Source organism: Aquarana catesbeiana, linkage group LG01 (assembly GCF_042186555.1).
Source record: "Aquarana catesbeiana isolate 2022-GZ linkage group LG01, ASM4218655v1, whole genome shotgun sequence".
In the NCBI taxonomy this organism is placed as follows: Eukaryota; Metazoa; Chordata; class Amphibia; order Anura; family Ranidae; genus Aquarana; species Aquarana catesbeiana.
The window spans coordinates 272,886,321-272,908,983 of NC_133324.1; the positions used below are offsets into that span (position 1 = coordinate 272,886,321).

Sequence of the window (22,663 nt, forward strand, 5' to 3'; positions counted from 1 at the left end):
CTTTTGGGTTGAAAATAGAATGGGACATCAATGCTTTTATCAACCAAGCATGAAGCCTTTTCTCTATTTCTGGTACTTTAGGGTCCAGTTGGTACCTATTAGAATATCTTTTATGAGAGGTTTTTTATAAGTATTTTTAAATGTTTTTATGAGGGTATTTTTAATAATTTCTTATTAATTTTTCTGATTACATATATTTTAGAATGTATTTGGATTTCTTATTTGAATATATACTGGTTTGGTCCCCATCACAAATATCAGATTGATCCAACCAATAACGTGCCCTTTTTGAGGGGTGCCATCATTTGTCACCCCTTAGTATCATATTTTTTATATACATTACATAATTTTTATATATTCTTTTTTTCTACCCCCACATGGAATCTCGGGATTCGAACCGGCGACCCTTTTGCTGCTGGGTGGGAGTGCTGGCCACTACACCACTGCCCATGTTCAGGCTAGAGCAATGTTTGGATGTATTGTATGGTTTTTAATTTTTGCTACCAGAAGGGCGATACCGTGTGACTTAGTGTATTAATATACATGTCCTTATGACAAACGGCATCATGTTGTAGGTTATATACACTGGACATTGTGCCGTTTTAAGCCACATCTGCTCCTATATGTCCCCCAGAATAGCGGTGCCATGTTTTTGGCTGTTTAAGCCAGTCACATCCTCTTTCACATGTTAAAATGAGGCTTGGAACTCTTGTCCGGGCACCATTTTGGCAGAACCAGGAAGTAATCCTCCTATACATATGAAAACGAGGCTTGGAATGCAAGCCTGGGCGCCATTTTGGAGGAACCAGGAAGTAATCTCCATAATTTGCACTTTCAATCAGACAGAGCTGCCACTTGTTATGGGGGTAACCAGTATCTATAAATACTCAGCCAGTACAGTGGTCCAGCACCCCAGATGATGACTTCTAAGTCTAAACGCGTTGGGAGGATATGCTGAGACCACTGTCTTCTTTTATACAAGCGCTTGATTTTACTGCTACACACGTGAGTGTATTTCCTTTGCTTTTTATGTATTAAAATTTCCATACGGAGTTACGCTATATGCCTTCCTCTTTCTTTTAACCACTTGCCTCACACCGATGTACGTCGGCAGAATGGCACGAGCAGGCAGAATCACGTACCTGTACGTGATCTGCCTCCCGTGGGTGGGGGGTCCGATCGGACCCCCCCCGGTGCCCGAGGCGGCTGGCATTTGTTGGCGGGCGATCAGAGGTGAGGGGGAGGCCATCCATTCATGGCCACCCCCTCGCGATCGCTCCCGGCCAAATGAAATCCTTCCTCTGCTGCTGTAATGTAAACAGCGGCAGAGGAAGTGATGTCATTCCTCCTCGAGCCGGTCTTTTCGTTTCGGCGCCGAGAGAAAACATCAACGTGAGTTACACCAACACTACACTTACAGTAGAACACGCCAGGCACACTTTTCACCCCCCCATCACCCCCCTGTGCCCCCTGTCACACTGACACCAATAGCATAGTTTTTTTTTTTTGCATTGGTGTCAGTTTCTGACAGTTATAAGTGTTAGGGCAGTTAGGGTTAGCCCCCTTTAGGTCCAGGGTACCCCCCCTAACCCCCACTAATAAAGGTTAACCCCTTGATCAACCCCCGTCGCCAGTGTCACTAAGCGATAATTTTTCTGATCGCTGTATTAGTGTCACTGGTGACGCTAGCTAGGGAGGTAAGTATATAGGTTCGCTGTCAGTGTTTTATAGCGACAGGGACCCCCATATACTACCTAATAAAGGTTTTAATTGCCCCATAGTTAACCCTTTCACCAGCGATTACCGTATAAGTGTTACGGGTGACGCTGGTTAGTTAGTTTTTTATAGTTTATTATAGTTTTAGGGCACCCGCCGTTTATTACCTTATAAAGGTTTAACCCCCTAATTGCCCGGCGGTGATATAAGTTACGTTTTTAGGGTCAGATAAGGTCTGCGTTGCCCCAGGCAGCGTCAGGTTAGCGCCAGTACCGCTAACACCCACGCACGCAGCATACACCTCCCTTAGTGCTATAGTATCTGAACGGATTGATATCTGATCCGATCAGATCTATACTCCCCAGCAGTTTAGGGCTCCCATAAACGCAGTGTTAGCGGGATCAGCCCAGATACCTGCTAGCACCTGCGTTTTGCCCCTCTGCCCAGCCCTGCCCAGCCCACCCAAGTGCAGTATCGATCAATCACTGACACTTACAAAACACTAAGCACACATAACTGCAGCGTTTGCAGAGTCAGGCCTGATCCCTGCGATCGCTAACAGTTTTTTGGTAGCATTTTGAATCAGTCGCTAACAGTCAGGAGCTTTTTTGCCTGCGAGTCTCACTAGTGTACCCCTAAATTTAGAGCCCAAAATGGCAAATCGAAGGTACACTAGTGAAGAGGCCTACACGTTTCTGAGCATGACAGATAGTGAAGAGGAAGTCACTCATCTGTCAGATTCAGGCTCAGAATACGAACCTGTAGAGGACAGCGGCTCCATGACAGATAGCTCTGACAAAAGGAGTTGTGGTCCCTGCTAAGGTCAGGCATACCAGACCCCAATCATCATCTTCTGTCCTTGAAGTGCAAGAACCGCAGGTCCCTCATATGGAGCAGAGCAGTACTAGCGCTGCTATTCCTTCTGGTGAACTGGCAAGCACCAGCGGCCTAGTACACCCTGGTCGTACTTCCAGCACTGCAGTATCACGTGGTGACGTGGCGAGTCCCATAAGTGCAGTTCAAGCTGGCGAGGTGGCAAGCACTAGTAGTGTCCCGTTGCCACCAAAAAGACGAACACAGGCCCGTCGTACCCATAGTGCCCTTCCTGCTGCATTCGCCAATCCGAATTGGGAACCCACCACTTCTGCGGCACCCGTACTTCCCCCATTTACTGGCCAACCCGGAATTCAGGTGGAAACAGTTGATTTTACTCCATTGGATTTTTATTCGCTGTTTTTCACCGAAGATTTCTATAGATCTATTGTGGACCAAAGCAATTTATACGCTGGTCAACACATCACCGCTAATCCCCAGTCCTCCCTTGCCAGAGATTGGAGACCAATTACGGTCTCCGAATTTAAGATCTTTCTCGGCCTTTCCCTCAACATGGGCATAAATAAAAAGAGTGAGTTGCGGTCATATTGGTCCACTGACCCAATTTACCATATGCCCGTGTTCTCTGCTTCCATGGCCAGGGCACGTTACGAGCAGATTTTGCGGTTCATGCACTTCAATGACAATGAACTCTGTCGTCCTCGTGGAGACCCTGGATACGATCGGCTCTACAAAATTCGGCCCCTAGTAAACCACTTCAACCAGCGTTTTTCAGACTTGTTTACTCCCCATCAAGTTGTCTGCGCTGATGAGTCCCTGATTCAATTTTCTGGCCGCTTGTCATTCAAACAGTACCTTCCCAGCAAGCGTGCCAGATATGGGGTCAAGATGTATAAGCTCTGTGACAGGGCCACAGGCTATACATGTAGATTTATGGTTTACGAGGGCAAAGATAGTCACGTAGAGCCGACAAACTGCCCTGACTACATAGGAAGCGCTCGCAAAATAGTGTGGGACTTGGTGTCACCCTTATTCGGAAAGGGGTACCACTTGTACGTGGACAATTATTACACAAGCGTGCCACTTTTTAGTCACCTTTTTGATCAACAGATTGGAGCATGTGGCACCGTGCGACCTAAATCGCCGGGGCTTTCCCCAGCGGCTTGTAGATTCCCGTCTTAGGCTGGGGGAGAGAACGCCTGCTTGCAGTGTAATAATTTGCACGCTATGAAGTGGAGGGACAATAAGAATGTTTTCGTTCTTATCTCCCTTCATGCAGACACGACGGCCCAAATTACTACGGCGACTTGTGTTGTGGAGAAACCCCTCTGTGTCCACGAATATAACCAAAATATGGGAGGGGTGGACCTCAACGACCAGTTGTTGGCGCCGTACCTAGTTGCCCGTAAGGCCAGACGCTGGTACAAAAAAGTGTCTATTTATTTCAATTGGCTTTGCTGAACGCTCATGTGCTATACAGAGCTTCAGGACGGACTGGACCCTTCCTTAAATTCCAGGAAGAGATCGTCAGAGCCCTTCTGTTTCCAGACGGTGCTCCACCTCACCTTTCCCAACCAAATGCAGTAAGCCGGCTGCATGAGAGGCATTTTCCTTATGTCCTCTCGAGTACCCCTACCCAACGAGCCCCCCAAAAAAGATGTCGTCGCGTCTGATCTGAGGTCTGAGTCGGAGAGGGTGGGGCGGACCCCGACCCCCGGAGGGGGGTGGTCTGTAGCAAGCGTGGATTTAGGCATGACACCCGGTATTATTGTCCCTCCTGTCCTGACAATCCTGGTCTATGCATTGGTGAATGTTTTGAACGCTACCATACACTAGTTGAGTTTTAGCGTAGGGTACAGCATTGCACAGACTAGGACACACTTTCACAGGGTCTCCCAAGATGCCATCGCATTTTGAGAGACCCAAACATGGTACCAGTTACAAAAGTTAAAGTTACTAAAAAAAGTGTAAAGAAAAAAAATAAAAACACAAAAAAAATATAAAATAAAAAAACCAAAAATAGTTGTAATTTTATTGTTCTCTCGCTCTCTATTCTCTCTCTATTGTTCTGCTCCTTTTTACTGTATTCTATTCTGCAATGTTTTATTGTTATTATGTTTTACCAGGTTTGCTTTTCAGATATGCATTTTTTTTATACTTTACTGTTTACTGTGTTTTGTTGGTAACCATTTTTTTGTTTTCAGGTATGCCATTCAGCTGCAGAGCGGATTTATTTATCTTGACAGCAACAGCGTTTGCTCCCACGATACATAAAGCCGTGACTCCAGCGCTGTCGGAGGTGATTTCACCACCACAGTTACATACTTCAGCATATATGTCGAAGCGCGGGGGCAGCAGTGGGTGGAGGAGCAATTTGCTCCTGCCTTTTGTGGGAGGATGCCCCCATGCTTCGGCATATATATATTTTAGGCACAGGTTGCGTTAAATGTTTTATTTTTTACTATTTTTTTTTGTATTTGCTTTGCAGGTATGGTAAGTCTTACGGTTATACTGTAATGTTACTTTGTTTTATTGTTAACCATCATTTGCTTAGCAGGTACGCCATTCAGTTGCAGCGCGGATTTATTTATCTTGACAGCAACAGCGTTTGCTCCCACGATACATAAAGCCGTGACTCCAGCGCTGTCGGAGGTGATTGCACCACCACAGTTACATACTTCAGCATATATGCCGAAGCGTGGGGGCAGCAGAGGGCGGAGGAGCGATTTGCTCCTAACTTTTGCGGGAGGATGCCTCCATGCTTCGGCATTTATATATACGGTGCATGTATGCCCATTATTAGAAGTGGGTGGATGAAGGGAGGTATTCTAATGGTGGGCATACCCACCGATCAATCTCTTTTTCGTTCAGCCCACAGGCTGCATGAAAAAAAAAGTTTACAATATATGCCCAACAAGGACCAGCAACGTACTGCTATGTTGCTGGACTTTGAGTGGTTATACCAGAATGATGCCTGCAGGTTTAGGTATCATCTTGGTATCATTCTTTTCAGCCAGCGGTCGGCTTTCATGTAAAAGCAATCCTAGCGGCTAATTAGCCTCTAGACTGTTTTTACAAGCAGTGGGAGGGAATCCCCCCCCCCCACCGTCTTCCATGTTTTTCTCTGGCTCTCCTGTCCCAACAGGGAACCTGAGAATGCAGCCGGTGATTCAGCTAGCTGACCATAGAGGTGATCAGAGACCAGAGTGGCTCCAAACATCTCTATGGCCTAAGAAACCGGAAGCTACGAGCATTTCATGACTTAGATTTCGCCGGATGTAAACAGCGCCATTGGGAAATTGGGAAAGCATTTTATCACACCGATCTTGGTGTGGTCAGATGCTTTGAGGGCAGAGGAGAGATCTAGGGTCTAATAGACCCCCGTTTTTTCAAAAAAAAAAAAAAAAAAAAAGAGTACCTGTCACTACCTATTGCTATCATATGTTTGAGCAATATATCATTTAGTGACAACTTTGTGCAAAAAAAAAAAATTGTCATTTTCCCGCAACTTATGTCAAAATATTCCATGGACTCAACATGCCTCTCAGCAAATAGCTTGGGATGTCTACTTTCCAAAATGGGGTCATTTGGGGGAGTTTTTTGCCATCTGGGCATTTTATGGCCTTCAAAACTGTGATAGGTAGTGAGGAGTGAAATCAAAACTTTACGCCCTTAGAAATCCTGAAGGCGGTGCTTTGTTTTCGGGGCCCCGTGCGCGGCTAGGCTCCCAAAAAGTCCCACACATGTGGTATCCCCGTACTCAGGAGAATCAGCAAAATGTATTTTGGGGGTGCAATTCCACATATGCCCATGGCCTGTGTGAGCAATATATCATTTAGTGATAACTTTGTGCAAAAAAAAAAAAAAAAACTTGGTCACTTTCCCGCAACTTGTGTCAAAATATAAAATATTCCATGGACTCAACATGCCTCTCAGCAAATAGCTTGGGGTGTCTACTTTCCAAAATGGGGTCATTTGGGGGGGGGGGGGGGGTTGTGCCATCTGGGCATTTTATGGCCTTCAAAACTGTAATAGGTAGTGAGGAGTGAAATAAAAAATTTACGCCCTTAGAAATCCTGAAGGCGGTGTTTGGTTTTCGGGGCCCCGCACGTGGCTAGGCTCCCAAAAAGTCCCACACATGTGGTGTCCCCATACTCAGGAGAAGAAGCTAAATGTATTTTGGGGTGCAATTTCACATATGCCCATGGCCTGTGTGAGCAATATATCATTTAGTAACAACTTTTTGTAATTTTTTTTTGGTCATTATTCAATCACTTGGGACAAAAAAAAAATTAATATTCAATGGGCTCAACATGCCTCTCAGCAATTTCCTTGGGGTGTCTACTTTCCAAAATGGGGTCATTTGTGGGGGTTTTGTACTGCCCTGACATTTTAGCACCTCAAAAAATGACATAGGCAGTCATAAATTAAAGGCTGTGTAAATTCCAGAAAATGTACCCTAGTTTGTAGGCGCTATAACTTTTGCGCAAACCAATATACACTTATTGACATTTTTTTTACCAAAGACATGTGGCCGAATACATTTTGGCCTAAATGTATGACTAAAATTGAATTTATTGGATTTTTTTATAACAAAAAGTAGAAAATATCATTTTTTTTTTCAAAAATTTCGGTCTTTTTCCGTTTATAGCGCAAAAAATAAAAACGGCAGAGGTGATCAAATACCATCAAAAGAAAGCTCTATTTGTGGGAAGAAAAGGACACAAATTTCGTTTGGGTACAGCATTGCATGACCGCGCAATTAGCAGATAAAGCGACGCAGTTGTAAAAATAGGATTTTTTAAAACAGCTTACCTGTAAAATCCTTTTCTTTCGAAGGACATCACGGGACACAGAGCCACAGTAATTACTGATGGGTTATATAGGGTATCACTGGTGATTGGACACTGGCACACCCTATCAGGAAGTTCAAGCCCCTATATAATCCCTCCCCTTGCAGGGATACCTCAGTTTTGTAGCCAAGCAATATAGTGTATTAGAAGAGGGGCGGGACCTGTGTGTCCCGTGATGTCCTTCGAAAGAAAATGATTTTACAGGTAAGCTGTTTTAAAAAATCCTATTTTCTTTCTCGAACATCACGGGACACAGAGCCACAGTAATTACTGATGGGATGTCCCAGAGCAATGCTACCTGAGGGGGGGGGGACCATGACCAAGTAGGGTGTAATCAGACCTGAGGACCCTGTACCGCTGCCTGCAGCACACTACGCCCAAAGGCGACATCCTCATGCCTTCTCACATCCACCTGATAGAATCTGGTGAATGTATGAACTGAAGACCAGGTTGCGGCCTTGCAGATTTGAGCCATAGAGGCCCGGTGATGCACTGCCCAAGAAGCACCAATAGCCCTTGTGGAATGTGCCCTGATCTGAAACGGAGGAATCTTCTGTTTCAAACCGTAAGCTTGAATGATCAATTGTCGAATCCATTTAGAAATGGTAGCTTTTGACGCTGCCTGTCCTCTATTGGGACCCTCTGGCAGCACAAACAAAACATCCGTCTTGCGGATCTGAGCAGCTGCCCCGAGATAGGCCTTAACTGCTCTTACTACATCCAATGAATGTAGAGATCTCTCTTCCGGAGAACAGGGATCTGGAAAAAAGGAAGGCAGAACAATGTCTTGGTTTAAATGAAAATCAGAAACCACCTTCGGTAAAAAACTAGGATGAGGACGCAGTACCACTCTATCCTTGTGTATAATCAAATAAGGCTCCTTACAGGAAAGGGCTGCTAATTCTGAAACTCTTCTAGCAGAAGAGATGGCCACCAGAAAAATTAACTTCCTTGTCAACAAGACCGAAGGAATCTGACTTATTGGTTCAAAAGGCTGTTTCTGTAACACAGTCAGGACCAAGTTCAAGTCCCAGGGGTTTAGGGGAGCTTTAACCGGAGGATTAAGACGCATCACCCCCTGTATAAAGTTTCGGACCAAAGAATGCGAAGCAAGTGGCCTTTGAAATAATACCGATAAAGCCAAGATCTGGCCCTTGATGGTACTCAAGGCCAGCTTCATCTCTAATCCTAATTGTAGAAAATCAAGAAATCTACCTATGACATATTTCCTGGGATGCCAACCTCTGGATTCACACCAGGATACATAAGCTTTCCAGACTCTATGATAAATCATTCTGGAAGCTGGCTTCCTTGCATTAATCAAGGTAGATATGACAGGACCTGAAAGCCCGCGACTCTTCAGAACATGGGTCTCAATAGCCAAACCGTCAAATTTAGCGTTTGTAAGGCAGGATGGAACACTGGACCTTGAGATAACAGGTCTGGGCGTACTGGTAGGGTCCACGGGGAACCCACCGTCATCCTTACTATTTCTGCATACCAAGTCCTTCTGGGCCAAGCGGGGGCCACTAGAAGTACCGACTTCCTTTCCTGCCTGATCCTGCGAAGGAGTCGTGGCAGTAGCAGAATAGGCGGGAATGCGTAAATCAGTGAGAACTGATGCCACGGAATCACCAACGCATCCGTCCCGCATGCAAGAGGATCCCTCGTCCTTGCCACAAATCTGTCTATCTTTTTGTTGAATCGGGATGCAAAGAGATCTACATCTGGGACCCCCCATCTTTGGCATATGGCCCAAAAGACGTCGGGGTGTAGAGACCATTCCCCCGGGAGTAACTGCTGGCGACTTAGATAGTCCGCCTGCCAGTTCTCTATCCCTGGAATAAAAACTGCTGATATGCATGGCACATGCCTCTCTGCCCAGACTAAGATCTGGTTCACCTCCTTTTGAGCAGCTCGGCACTGGGTGCCTCCCTGATGATTGACATAAGCCACTGCTGTGGCATTGTCGGACTGGATCCTGACCGGGCAGCCCTGTAACCTGATAGTCCAGGCTTTTAGGGCTGGATATACCGCCCGGATCTCCAGAATGTTGATGGGTAAGGTCCTCTCTGTCTTGGACCATATCCCCTGGACCGCAGACTGTTCCAGAACTGCTCCCCAACCTGACAGACTGGCATCTGTTACCACCGTCCAGGTAACCGGTAGAAAGGATTTCCCCTTCTGCAGGTTTTCGGGTATGAGCCACCAATTGAGGCTCTGACACACCACATGCGACAGGTACATCGGAAAGTCTAATGCCTGAACCTTCTTGTTCCAGGTTGACAGAATACTGTGTTGCAGCATTCTTGAATGAAACTGAGCATAGGGAACTGCTTCGAATGAAGACACCATCTTCCTTAGCAGCCTCATACAAAGGCGGACAGAAGGACCCTTCTTGGTCCTGACTGCCAGAATCAGCTCCCGTAAAGCAATGATCTTTGCCTGAGGTAGAAATACTTTCTCCTGGCTTGTATCTATGATCAGACCTAAATACTCCAGTCTTTTTACTGGTTTTAGGAAAGATTTTTCTAGGTTGAGGATCCAACCTAGGTGTTCCAGATACTTGACTGTGGATCTCAAGTTCCCGTTCAAGGAGGCTACCGACCGGTCTATCAATAGCAGGTCGTCTAGGTATGCTATGACAGCTATACCCTGAGCCCGCAGTCTGGCCAGAGGAGGGGCCAAGATCTTTGTGAACACCCGAGGTGCAGTGGCTATCCCAAAAGGCAGAGCCACAAACTGGAAATGGCGCCCTCCTACCTCAAAGCGCAGAAACTTCTGATGAGCAGGAAAAATTGGCACATGCAGATATGCATCTCTGATGTCTATCAATGCCAGAAATTCTCCTCCCTGCAGGGTAGAGACTACTGTCCGGACTGATTCCATGCGGAAGGACTGAATCCTTAGGAATTGGTTCAGATCCCTTAAATCCAGAATGGGTCTGACATCCCCATTTGGTTTTTGGACCGTAAAAAGGTTGGAATAGAAGCCCAATCCTTGGTCCTTTGCGGGAACCATCATAAATGACCTCCTGCGACAACAGTCGCTCTAACGCTAGGAGCGACTGCTTCTTCTCTGGGTCTCTGGGGACACTTGATCTAAGGAACCGAGGAGAGGGAAATTCCTGAAACTCCAGGCTTCTTCCCCCAGGACTTTTTCTGTCCCTGGGGTTGACTCTTGTCTCTGGACCCAGATGGAGGCGGCCGTCAAGACTGCCTGGAGGCTGAAGCCCCCAGCGCTGGGGAAAGAGTCCGTTTGAAAGAGGGACACTTACTCCTCTTAACAGGTAAGAGAGTGCTTTTTCCACAAGAGATTCTCTTGATATAGTTATCCAAGTCCTCTCCAAACAACCTTTCACCACGAAATGGAAACCCCGCCAGGAGCTTACATGGTGCTTCGGCTGACCAATTTTTCAACCATAGGATTCTACGTATATGCACCAACCCCAGTGAAAGACGGGAGGTTTGCACGATAGAATCTCTAATGGCGTCAACCACAAAGCATAAGGCCGCTGGAAGGTAAGCCAACCCCTGGGCCTGCTTTTCAGGTAATACTTTGATGACCTGCTTAACATGGTCTCTTAAGTATTGACAGACTCCAATCGCTGCAACTGCAGGTTGAGCCACTGAACCTGCTAAGGAAAAAACATCCTTCAATAGGGATTCCATCTTTTTATCTACAGGATCCCTGAGCATCTGAGCATTGTCTACAGGACAAGTCAGACTATTATTTACGGAGGAAATGGCGACATCAATGGCCAGTATTCCCCACATTTTGATAAACTTTTCTTCCATCGGTTAAAGTGTTGAAAACTTTCTCGGCGGAAAAAAACGTTTGTCTGGGTGATCCCACTCAAAATAAATGAGCTTTTCAAGTAAATTATGAACAGGAAAAGCCTGTGCTGCTTGGAAAGGTTTCAGTGACCCCAAAGCAGAAGAGGATTCTTTAGCAGTTTCAGGTAGGGGCAACTTAAATGTGGAGCGGACCAATCCAGTAAGGATCTGCACGAAGACTTTCTCCTCTTGGGAAGTTGCAGAGGGTCCCTCTCCACCTGATTCCTCAGAAGAGGAATCATCTGTCCCATCCTGATCCTCTGAAAGGGATTCGTCTCCTTTATCCCAGAGCTCCTCTTCCTGAGGGTCTTGGGGAACAGAGGAAGGCCTAGTACGTTTTCTTCCACTGAGTGAAGCTGTAATCACGGCCATTAATCTTTCCTCTAAACCATTAATGGTTGAGGGAAAAAACCTCTTGAGTAATGTATACAGGGGCTGAAGTGCCAGAAGCAGGTGTAGCCCCTGACCCCAACGGCTCTCCCTGGCTAGCTGGCCCTGCAGGGGGGGAGGATGCTGCTGACAGGGGGCCCTCAGAACCTGAACAAGATCCCCTAGTGTCTCTGGTTCTTGGGGTGCTTGAACCTCTTCTACCCATAGTGCAAAGCAAGAAGGTGTGAGGTATCACAAATGAACACTGGCTGCTGAGTGATGTAGTCTGGCTAAAAGCCTTGTTACCCAATGCTCAGTCTGGTGTTACTTCAGTAAATGCTGCCTAGGAGAATGCCTGTGTCCCACCTTACATGCGACCGTCAGCTCTGTGTCTCTCCAAAGGCTGTGTGCACCTGTACAGAGTGCTTTAATAGCCTGCAGCTGGCCTGAGTGGGAGTCTAAGCACCTGTGCAGACGTCCCACCCCCCCCCTCGAATTCTGAAAAAAACAAGTGCTGGCCGACTCTCCTGAAATATTATGGAGGAAGGCTGGAGGAGAGGGAGGAGGGAGAGAGGCTGGTAGTGAAGGGCCTGCCTGACAACAGCAATGGCGAAGATGGCGGTGGGGGCTGCGGTGCCTGAGCGGTATAACCACTGTCTAGACCCCTGTGGCCTCCCCCTAGCCTGGGGGGGGAACATTCATACATGAGAAATCCCCCCATCCATCATACCGTGAGCCGGCCGGAGACGCTGTGAAACTTGTGCAGCATGAACACTGAGACAGACAATCCAGCATGACAAGGTTTGTGCTCTTGGCAGCCCCCGGTGGTCACAATAGGCATAGCATGCATTTACCTTAAAGGAGAAACCTACTAGAATTAGAAAATTCTGTGGAATCTCCTCTTACCTTATCCAGCCGCAGGGTTCAGTTAATACAGACCCAATCTTCACCGTCAGAGACTGGGGCCCCCTACGAATAGGGGGATCCTGCAGTTCTGGGCCCATAAAGCACCCGGCTAGAAATTAGGCTAGAAAACCATTTTCTAATATGTGGCGTCCAGCTCTCTAAAAAGAGAAGCATTACAGGTAAAACCTCATTTCTTCGGACACGAGGCCCGGGTACCATCCAATTCGGCCTAGAAAGGACACTTTGAATATATCCGGTCTGCCTGGCTTGCCCCAGTATAGGATATAGGATATTCCCTTTGGAGCTCAGCACAGGACATCTTTACACGTCCATCACCTAAGACACTGGCGTAAAAACTGAGGTATCCCTGCAAGGGGAGGGATTATATAGGGGGTTGAACTTCCTGATAGGGTGTGCCAGTGTCCAATCACCAGTGATACCCTATATAACCTATCAGTAATTACTGTGGCTCTGTGTCCCGTGATGTTCGAGAAAGAAAAGTGCTCTGGTTAGGAAGGGGGTAAATCCTTCCGGGGCTGAAGTGGTTAACCACTTCCCGACCGGCGCAAGCCGATGTACGTCGGCAGAATGGCACGGCTGGGCAAATGGACTTACAGGTACGTCCATTTGAATTCCCCACCATGCCATTGCGTGCGCGCCGGCCGGGAGCTCCGTGATATGGGTCGCGGGTCCCGCGGACTCAATCGCTGTGGGGATACCCGCGATCGCCTCACAGAGAGGACGAACGGGGAGATGCTGATGTAAACAGAATCTCCCCATTCTGCCTAGTGACAAGTGTCACTGATCACAGCTCCGTCATCGGGAGCAGTGATCAGTGTAGTGACACTGCTAGCCCATCCCCCCTACAGTTAGAATTACTCCCCTAGGACACACTTAACCCCTCCCCGCCCCCTAGTGGTTAACCCCTTCACTGCCAGTGTCAATTACACAGTAATCAGTGCATTTTTAATCGCACTGATCGCTGTATAAATGACAATGGTCCCAAAAATGTGTCAAAAATGTCCGACATAACATCGCAATCACAATAAAAATCGCTGATCACCGCCATTACTAGTAAAAAAAAAAAAATTATAAAAATGCCATAAAACTATCCCCTATTTTCTAAACACTATAACTTTTGTGCAAACCAATCAATAAACGCTTATTGCGATTTTTTTTTTACCAAAAATATGTAGAAGAATACGATCGGCCTAAACTGAGGAAAAAAAATGTTTTTTTATATATTTTTGGGGGATATTTATTATAGCAAGCTCTATTTGTGGGAAAAAAAGAACGTCAATTTTGTTTGAAAGCCACGTCGCACGACCGCGCAATTGTCAGTTAAAGGGACGCAGTGCCGAATCGCAAAAAGTGCTCTGGTCAGGAAGGGGGTAAAATCTTCCGGGGCTGAAGCGGTTAATGATGGGGCTGACTGCCTATATCTACTGAGCCCATCCATACCTTACACTTGTTCGGAGGTCCATCTGGAGGTCATTTCTGCATAGAGCATCTGATCCCCTTGGTATATTATACCACAAAGCTTGACTGACTCACTAGGTGTACACCTATTTGAGTTCAATCCCTCTGGTAAGCAGCTTCTGGTGTCTTTGGTGGTGGATCTACTATCAACTGTTATTACATCATACATATTTGAAGTTAAAGACTGTCACTATATTATATCCAAATGTGGTTGAGGATTATCATCACACATGATTGAAGCTTGTCACTGACTTTTTTCTTTTTTGGACATCACAAGTCCAAGTTCCTCTGTTTATAGACATCACATGTCAGAGGACTGCTTGGAGTATTTTTGAGCACATCATTATTCACGATTTTGTACTCATATTTGTTATGGTTTATATGATCACATAAGCGCTGCACATTTCACCCAATTAGCCATTTGATTGTAGCCTACAATTCATTCAATGGGAGAGTAGATCATTTGAGAAGAACTACAAATCATGGGGCCCCATAGCAAACCTATGATGAAGACCCTCAGTGACATTGTAAATTTTGTAAATAGTGTAATTTCAACACAAAGTATGTCTAAATATAGGACAAGGTAGATATAGAGCTGTCAGCATAGTCTGTACTACACTAAGGAGAAGTGCCGTGCTTCCCTAAAGGGCAACTTCACCTAAAAAGGGAAGTTTCACTTATCCTCCCCCTCCACCCTCATTATGTCAGGACCCGAATCTGAACCTGAGAGCTCTGCTGTGTCTGGCGATGCCTCCTCTTGCTGAGCTACCTGGGATGTTGCACAGCAGCCTGGACAATTCCTTGAATTATCTTGCCTTAAACCCTGTTTTTCTTGAACCTTCAACTTATTGCTCTTCCCATGAACTTCCTGATTTATGCCATGTGTCTGCACTTCCTGTTTGCCAGATGATTGTGCTCTCATCTCACTCCTGTCCCCAGCTTGTTTACTCCCTAGTTGGGGCAACCTGTTAATAACATGCAGCAAAACCCATCTCCACCATCAGGAACTTTGGTGAATAGCAGTTAGTACTTAGACACCATGCCGCAGGTGAGTCCGTGTCACCCGCCAGGGAAAAAAAAAAAAAAAATTATGAAAGTCAGTGTAGACCCATGATTAGTTAAAAAACAACATCATTCTTACCTGCTCTGTTTAATGGTTTTGCACTGAACAGTCCTGATCCTCCTCTTCTTGGGTGCCCCGCTGATGCTCCTGACTCCTCCCCCCTGCTGAGTGCCCACCATAGCAAGCCACTTGCTATTGAGGTATTCATGCCCCTCCTCACTGGCTGAGATTTACAGCAGCAAGGAGAGAGCGGAGAGAGACGCTGCTCTCATGCACAGTGCTGGATCAAACTCAGACTCACATAAGTATAAGGGGTGGGGTAAAGGAGCTGCACTCAAAAGGTTTTTTACCTTCAGCCCTTAGAACCACTTGAAGTCAATATACAAGCTGCATAAAAACTGAGAATTTGTGAAAAAAAAGAGGATCTTGAAAGACAACAACCTATGAAGACACATATATATATGTAGCACTACCCCCCTAAAGGCTGCTGGTAACTGGCTCTCCTATTCCTGCAGAGCCAGGAAACGCGCATTTCCAACTTGCATCCAGACACCAGAAATCAGTCCATGAGCTTGTTTTTGTTGTTTTATTGGGGAAAACAACTTGGATAGGGTATAGGGATTATGGGATGCCCAACTTGACTTGAACAACAGATGTGGACAACTTACTTACTTTGTATAACTGTACAAAGAAACGATCCTAGACTGCTCTCCTTGCTAGAAACACCTAGTCTCTTGGGTCAGTGGCAAAGTCTCTTATAGACTAGGAGCTTTCAACCCCTTTAGAAAGTAGCACAAAATATTGGAAAGCTCTCCTCTCCTCCTGTAGATCTGCTCCCAGTTCCACCGCCTGCAGGATTCTACCAGCCCTCCTGGTTGAAGGACTACCAGCTCACCTGGCTGCTCCAAAAGATCTCCCAGGACAAGGGATAAAGGGTTAAGCATAGTGATGTCTTTTGAAAGCTTGCTACATAATGTCAGTCTCTCCCCTTCTGAATCCCCGGGTGTGCTGATATACTCACTCTGCCCTCCTTGTTCCCACTGCTCTCAGGCAAGAAGCCTGTTCAAACCGTGATGCTGAATGGATCTTCCCAAGCCAGCTCAAGCCCAGCCTGGAGGCAAAGGGCCCCCCTAGACCTAAGGGACCCCTCCACTCCATATTCCACCCAACTCCCCTTTTGGCATGGCTCCACCATATTTAAGGGCTAACGCAACCACCCTACCAGGGGATTGGCCAAGTTCCCTCAAGTATGCAGATTAGTCCTCTTGGCCTCCGCCCACTAACTTCTAGAAGTTTCTCCAAACTTCTAGACCCAGCGGGAGGTACCAGAGACCTGCCTCTGTGAGTCATCCAGTCTGACCTGCGGTAAACCCTGATCCAACTTCAGACTCACAAGCTATGAGTCAAACATAAATTTTCCTGCACTAATAAAAGTAGCACACTAGAGGGTGCTACATACGGACAGTACAATATACAGTAAATACAAATAAAATATCACGATTACTCGACTTTTCATGTGTTGGGCAATGGATACTTTCAGAAGAAACTACACGGGTGTTTTGCTGTATGGCAGATCCATTTTGGACCCCTTCCTTGCACACCAGCATATCACAAATACTTTTTGTTCTGTGCTTACATTTTACTTATAACAGTAATGCAAATGAGATACACCTGACTGTTTTGGTAGCATCTAATGTAAACCATTATGTCAAGTAATGCTGTGAAGGAATCCCAAAATAATGAAAGGGATACATTTTAGAAGGCAGCTAGTTAAACTGCAGCATCTGGGGACACCCTTGATGGATTGCGAAGCAATTACAAGAAAATCTATATTAGATTTGAGTCTTCTTTTCCTCATCTGCTATTGTCAGGTATCATTTTGTGCCTGAATTGCATGCCTTTTCAACAGCTCCCCTGCTAATTGATTATTGGGCAGGCCATAAACATGCATCTTAAGACTGGTGCTAGCCTGGATTCTGCCAGCAGAACTGCCTGGTGACTTTGTGGTGCACACATTAACTTTTACTTAGTAGTGATTTTTATTAGTATTAGCGAATTAGTAACTATTATATTATTAGTGGTAATTATTAGTAATGTTATTCAATTACTACTGTACACTTACAAGTATGTGCACATATTGTTGAACATGCAAGAAAAAAAAAATCTATTTTTGAGTACTACTATAATATGCAATTTTTCAAATAATTTACCTTAGAAGTCTTATAAACTGCCTTCACTGTCCATGCAACCATCACTTTTGGGATTAATAATGAATGTATGCAGGAATAATAAAAAAAAACTTCAATAACCACCATCTAAATTGTTCACATAAAAGAATACCTACAAAGATTTTAGAGAAACCACTCCACCTTTAAAAATTACTAGTGAGAAATACAGTATACTACTGAACAGCAATGGCAACACAACTTTGTCAACTTTTGAAGACATGCACTGTCATCTTGTGCAAATTTGAAAATTTTGGACCATGTGGGTGCCTGCATTAAATAAAACTTTAGGGGCACTGGCTTTAAAGTATAACTAAAGACAATTTTTTTTTTTTTGGACAGAGTGGAGATGGATCGGAATACCGGTCAGGTTTTTATGGCTGTCCGTGCCACTATTAGGGAGATTCACCCTCTCTATGTGACCTGGGAGTCCCCAAGGAATTCACATAATTTGCAGGGATTTCCTCTTTCCCGTGTTAGGCTGTGGGACAGGAAGTGAGGGTAAATCTCCCCAATGGGGCACAGATGGCAAAAAATAAACTGACAGGGGTTAGAACCTCCCGTACTCTATGCTAAATGGAAAAAAAATTTTTTGCCTACAGCTCTACTTAAGGTTGGTTTCACAATATCTGCAGAGCGGCTCGCAGTAGGGGGTCCGATACATCCCCAGTCACCATTTCAGGTTTGAATTAGGTCTGAATTTTTGCCTGAATTCGGACCTGAAACGGATTCAAAGACGCACAAGACCCTTCTGCAGTGCACTCCGTGGCCGCCTGGAGATGTATGAAACGGCTCCATTGAGACCTGGTCACAGTCCCCTGTCATGGGAATTGGATGCAGGGAGACCCGCATCCAATTCACATAAGTGTGAACCCAGCCTTAAATTACCCTGCCCCTAGAGCAAAGCATGCAACAAAAGGTATCCTGTTAATGTTTTAAATGAGGTAGCCTGTAAAAGAAGATTAGTAATATTTATCAGTCCAGTGGAAGACCAATTTGAATCTTTGCCCTTTCAGAGCTACAGTCACTGCCTGGTGTGCCAAAAGCCTAATTTCCCATTAAGCAATGTGGTTTCACCAAACATCCCCTACAGCACTATTGTTTCCTGTAATGATGTGGGGAGTATGCAACTCCCCTTCCCATTATTACACTGCGCCACTGACTGTCACTAGGGGTGGGGAAAAGAGTCTAAGTGACATCTTGGAGCTTACACCAGGCTTTCTGTGGCAAAAGAGATAGGTGGCCATGAGGTCAACTTTCAGGTGCAAAACACAGGTTTATCTAAAAGTGATCTTTGCTGATACCTTGGTTGCCAGAAACCCATCTCTGAAACTAGTTTTACTTCGGTACTTAAAGTGATAATAAAGGATCCATTTTTAAAATATATTTTCATCTGCTAAGGTGAAGACTTGCCGGGCAGGCTGCCTCTTGTTCTTATGTTCTTTCTTGTTGCTTCAGATAGTGCCTGTGATATGTGGATTCAGGGCGTCTCCTTTCCCCAGTATAGTTCTATGGAGACACTCTTGTGTTTAGTGCTGAATGGATGTGCGTCCATTCAAGCACACAGCCCATGCAAGACACACCTCTCCAACCTCTAAGCTGATTGGCTGCTAGCGGCTGTTCTGCTCCCTTTGCCCTAGGAGAGCCCTGATCTAAAAGGAAGCTGAAAAACCTGTGCTGAGGGACGCAGAGGTGATGGATAGACACTACTGTAGATAAATGTCTGTGCAAACATACCATGCATGTTAAATAGTGGGGAGGTTTATAATATTGCTTAGCATGGATGGATTAAAATAAAAGCAACATTTAATACCAATTTATAGGCCTGACAAACACCACGAGCTGCCATCACCCTTGTCCACTGAGTTTGCCTTAGCAACCAATAGTGGCACCCTCATTCAAAGAATAAAACTGTATAAGTTTGCAGGGTTTAGTTCTGAAGTCAGGCCTCTAAGACTTCAGAGAGGTATACATAGGAATTTTTTTTTTTTTTTTGACAAAGATAATAGCTGGCATCTTCTGGTGTCTACTTTTAGATAAGAATTTCACTTTTAAAAGTTTAAGGCTAGCAGGTTCACCTTAACTCCAGCTTAGATCTTCGGTTTGTGCACATAATAAGCACATTTCCTTTACTGCTTGAATCTGCAACTCTGTACAATACGGTCACCACACTATCAAGTCCAATAACAGTAACCATCCCCAATCTACTATTTAATACTGAAAAGAAAAAGAGGAAACACCAATGCATCTGACTTATAGCTCCTAGATACACTTTACCATTGTTGGTATAGGAGCTCACTAATGACCTACCTCTAGCCGCAAATAAGCTATTATATAAAGGTTTAATGAGGATAACCGAGAGATCATTACAGTCTAATGAGGATGCCAATTAGAGAATGCCAGAAAGTAAAAGAGGTCAGCAGATCAACTGCACAATTCTGTAAACAGATACAGCTATTTTAAAAAGAAGCATCTTTTTCTTTGTTCCACTGACATGGAGGCACAGTCATCATTTCTGGCTCAATCGTGTAGTCAACTGTAGATGATTAAAAGGCTTTAGTAATATATACCTCCACTCAGGAACCATAAGACTTTTCAATAACTCCTCATAATTTCTTATTAACATGCAGGTTAATGCAGCCTTGTAACTGGGTCCAGCTCTTCCTCTGCTTGTTCAAACAAAGGTCATTTCATAACTCTGGGTATAGCTTATATACAGACCGCATGGCCAAACAATTTTCTCTAATAAAAGCAAATGGTATGTGCCAGCAACCAGTAAACAAATATTTTAAAATACTGTAATTACTTTTTGTCCTATTCTTTTCTAGGAACTCTAGTTTCTGAGCTTACGTGTTTTGTAAATGGTGGAATGCCTACAAACGTAAAAGAAACAATGCTCAGAAAAGCAATCCACAGTGGAATTTTTAATCATGGGACTTGTCAAAAAGTGTGTGTTTGTGTGTGTTTATTTACCACTGACTTCTTTTTTTGTGATTGAGTAAGGGTATTATGTACCCATTACTCATTCACATGGGGAAGGGGCTATCTGGGAGCGACCTTACTTTTAAAGGGGGCTTTCAGATTTCCAAAAGCTCCTGGCCCACTGACTGCCACAACCACCAGGCCAGGGTTGTTGGGAAGAGATCCTTGTCCTCATGAACATGGAGACAAGCTTCTTTGGCAGGGCCCCCCTGGTAAGGTTTCACCCCTGATGTTGAAGGCATGTGGCCTGGTATAGTTTAGGGAGGGGAGGAGGGCTGCATATGCTCATCCCCCACCTTTTCTGGCCACCCAGGCTGCATGCTTGACTAAGGGTCTAGTATGGATTTTCAGGGGAAATGCTTTTTTTTTTTTTTTTTCATTGAGGTCCCCCCCTAAAATTCATACCAGACTCAAAGGGTCTGGTATGGAATCTGGGGGGACCCCAACAACCCATACCGATCTAAAGGGTTAGATATGAACTTTGGGGGGGTGGGGACCTCATGCTGTTGATCTTTTTACACTAAAGGAGGAACAAGAAAAATGTTTTGCTTCCCTTTGCAACTGGAGGTTTGCTTGGCCAAACACCTATTCATTTGGCTATTTGAACAGGAATCTCCATAGATGTACACAGTGCTGAGGTCTCCCAGATATTATTTCCACTGCTGTTCAAATGTTCTTGGCCTATATATGCATAGGTGAAGAACCCTTGAGCAATCTCCTATATACTGTGACCATATAACCACTTTTGTTGCTGCTTGCAATGTTCTGTGTTTCCATACGCCACTAACTGTATAGATACAACCTAACTGCAGTGCTGCAAACACCCAGGTTTGTATAAGAATTGTACAATTCTTTCTGCCCCAAAAGATAAATAAAAAATTATACAAATACTGTTAGCAATTATATACAAAATCAATCTGCGTGCTGGAAATTCTATACAATGTATATAATCTCCATATATAGTACCAACATGTGCAAATTAATGAAATCATTGTAAACAAACAAAATTTCCCACTTCAATCAGAGTCCTCTTTTGCTGCACATCCACATTATTTGGAGGCTGAGGAGACCTTCTTGAACCAGGGCCATTTAAGTACAGAAAAGATTGGAATGTAAGCCACCCTGGGACTGACCCTCTTGCCTGCATGAGGCGTTTTAGATTTAGCAAGAGTTTTTGAGTATAGTATATTGTTCCTCCTTTTGAGCATGAGTACAGCTACAAACAAGTAACCTTTGCAATCTGCCACCCTGAATTTGGGGACTGGCATCTGGTTTTTCCGGTGCCTCTCTTCTTATATACCTACCTCTATGGCAGTGATCTTCATCTTGGGAATGGTCTACCTACTTGTTTGTTGAACACCCTTCTCCTAAAGAAGCATCTCTGAGCACGTTAAAAATTTGTGACCCCTCTGCAAGCTTTACAGTTGGAGTGCAAAGTATGTATTGCACTGTATTGTTGTTAGTTGTAATATAGAGGGGTCACTACAATAAGGGGTTCTGTTCACTAAAATTAATGAGCAAATGTTTTTAAATTTTGTTGCGTCATTAAGATTTTAAATAACCGACCCTGGCTATACCAAGGTTGAGTTGAGATAAACAAAATGTTAATTTTAAATGGCGGAATGTCTGTGTTTATCTTGAGTGGATATGCACCAGTAAAGTCCCTTTTTTTACTTTAGTCATTACCTCATAAATGTTAAAGCTTTCTTTAAAAAAAAAAACCAAAAAAAAACCACAAACGTGTCATACTTACTTGCACACAGCAGCCTTATTCATCTTTTTCTGGGGTCCCTGGCTAGTGCTCCTGGCTCCTCCCTCCTGCCAAGTGCCATAGAGGAAGTGACTATTCAGACACACAGGTCTGGCTCGGCCCGGTCTTCCACTCTCTGCTCACAAGTTTTGACAGCAGCAGGAGCCAATGGCTCACGCTGCTCTCAGCCAAGCCTATGAGAGCCGGGAAAAGAGCTGGGAGAAGAGCTGCTGTAGACGTGCACAGCGTTGGATCAAGATCAGGCTCAGGTAAGTATTAAGGGGGGCTTCTACTAATAATTTTTTTTTACTTTATTGCAGAGAACACATTAAGGTAAAAAAAAAAAAAAAAACAACCAGTGGTTACAACCACTTTTTTTCTATAAATAGATCCCTTCGTTTTTACACTAATATCTACTTATTTTATTTTTTTTATTAAGGAAATATTTGTATGCATAAAACCGTGACATTGAGGTATATCCTATACCCTCACTGTTTTGTTTTTTTCTTTGCCAAGATTGATTCTTCTTGTTTGGAACTGGAATAAGATTTAGTAAGAGCTGAATACTAAAGGAAAAAATATATTTATTACTTGTTTATCACGTACACAGTATAGTAGCTCAGGGAGTAATATATCTAGCACATACCAAT

General features: G+C 44.6%; 1 protein-coding gene across 4 annotated transcripts in view; it reads right to left on the reverse strand.

The window, feature by feature from the left end:
* The window catches only part of TANGO2 (transport and golgi organization 2 homolog), a 239,535-nt gene that overhangs the window by 22,966 nt on the left and 193,906 nt on the right, over positions 1–22,663 (reverse strand). The window lies entirely within an intron of this gene.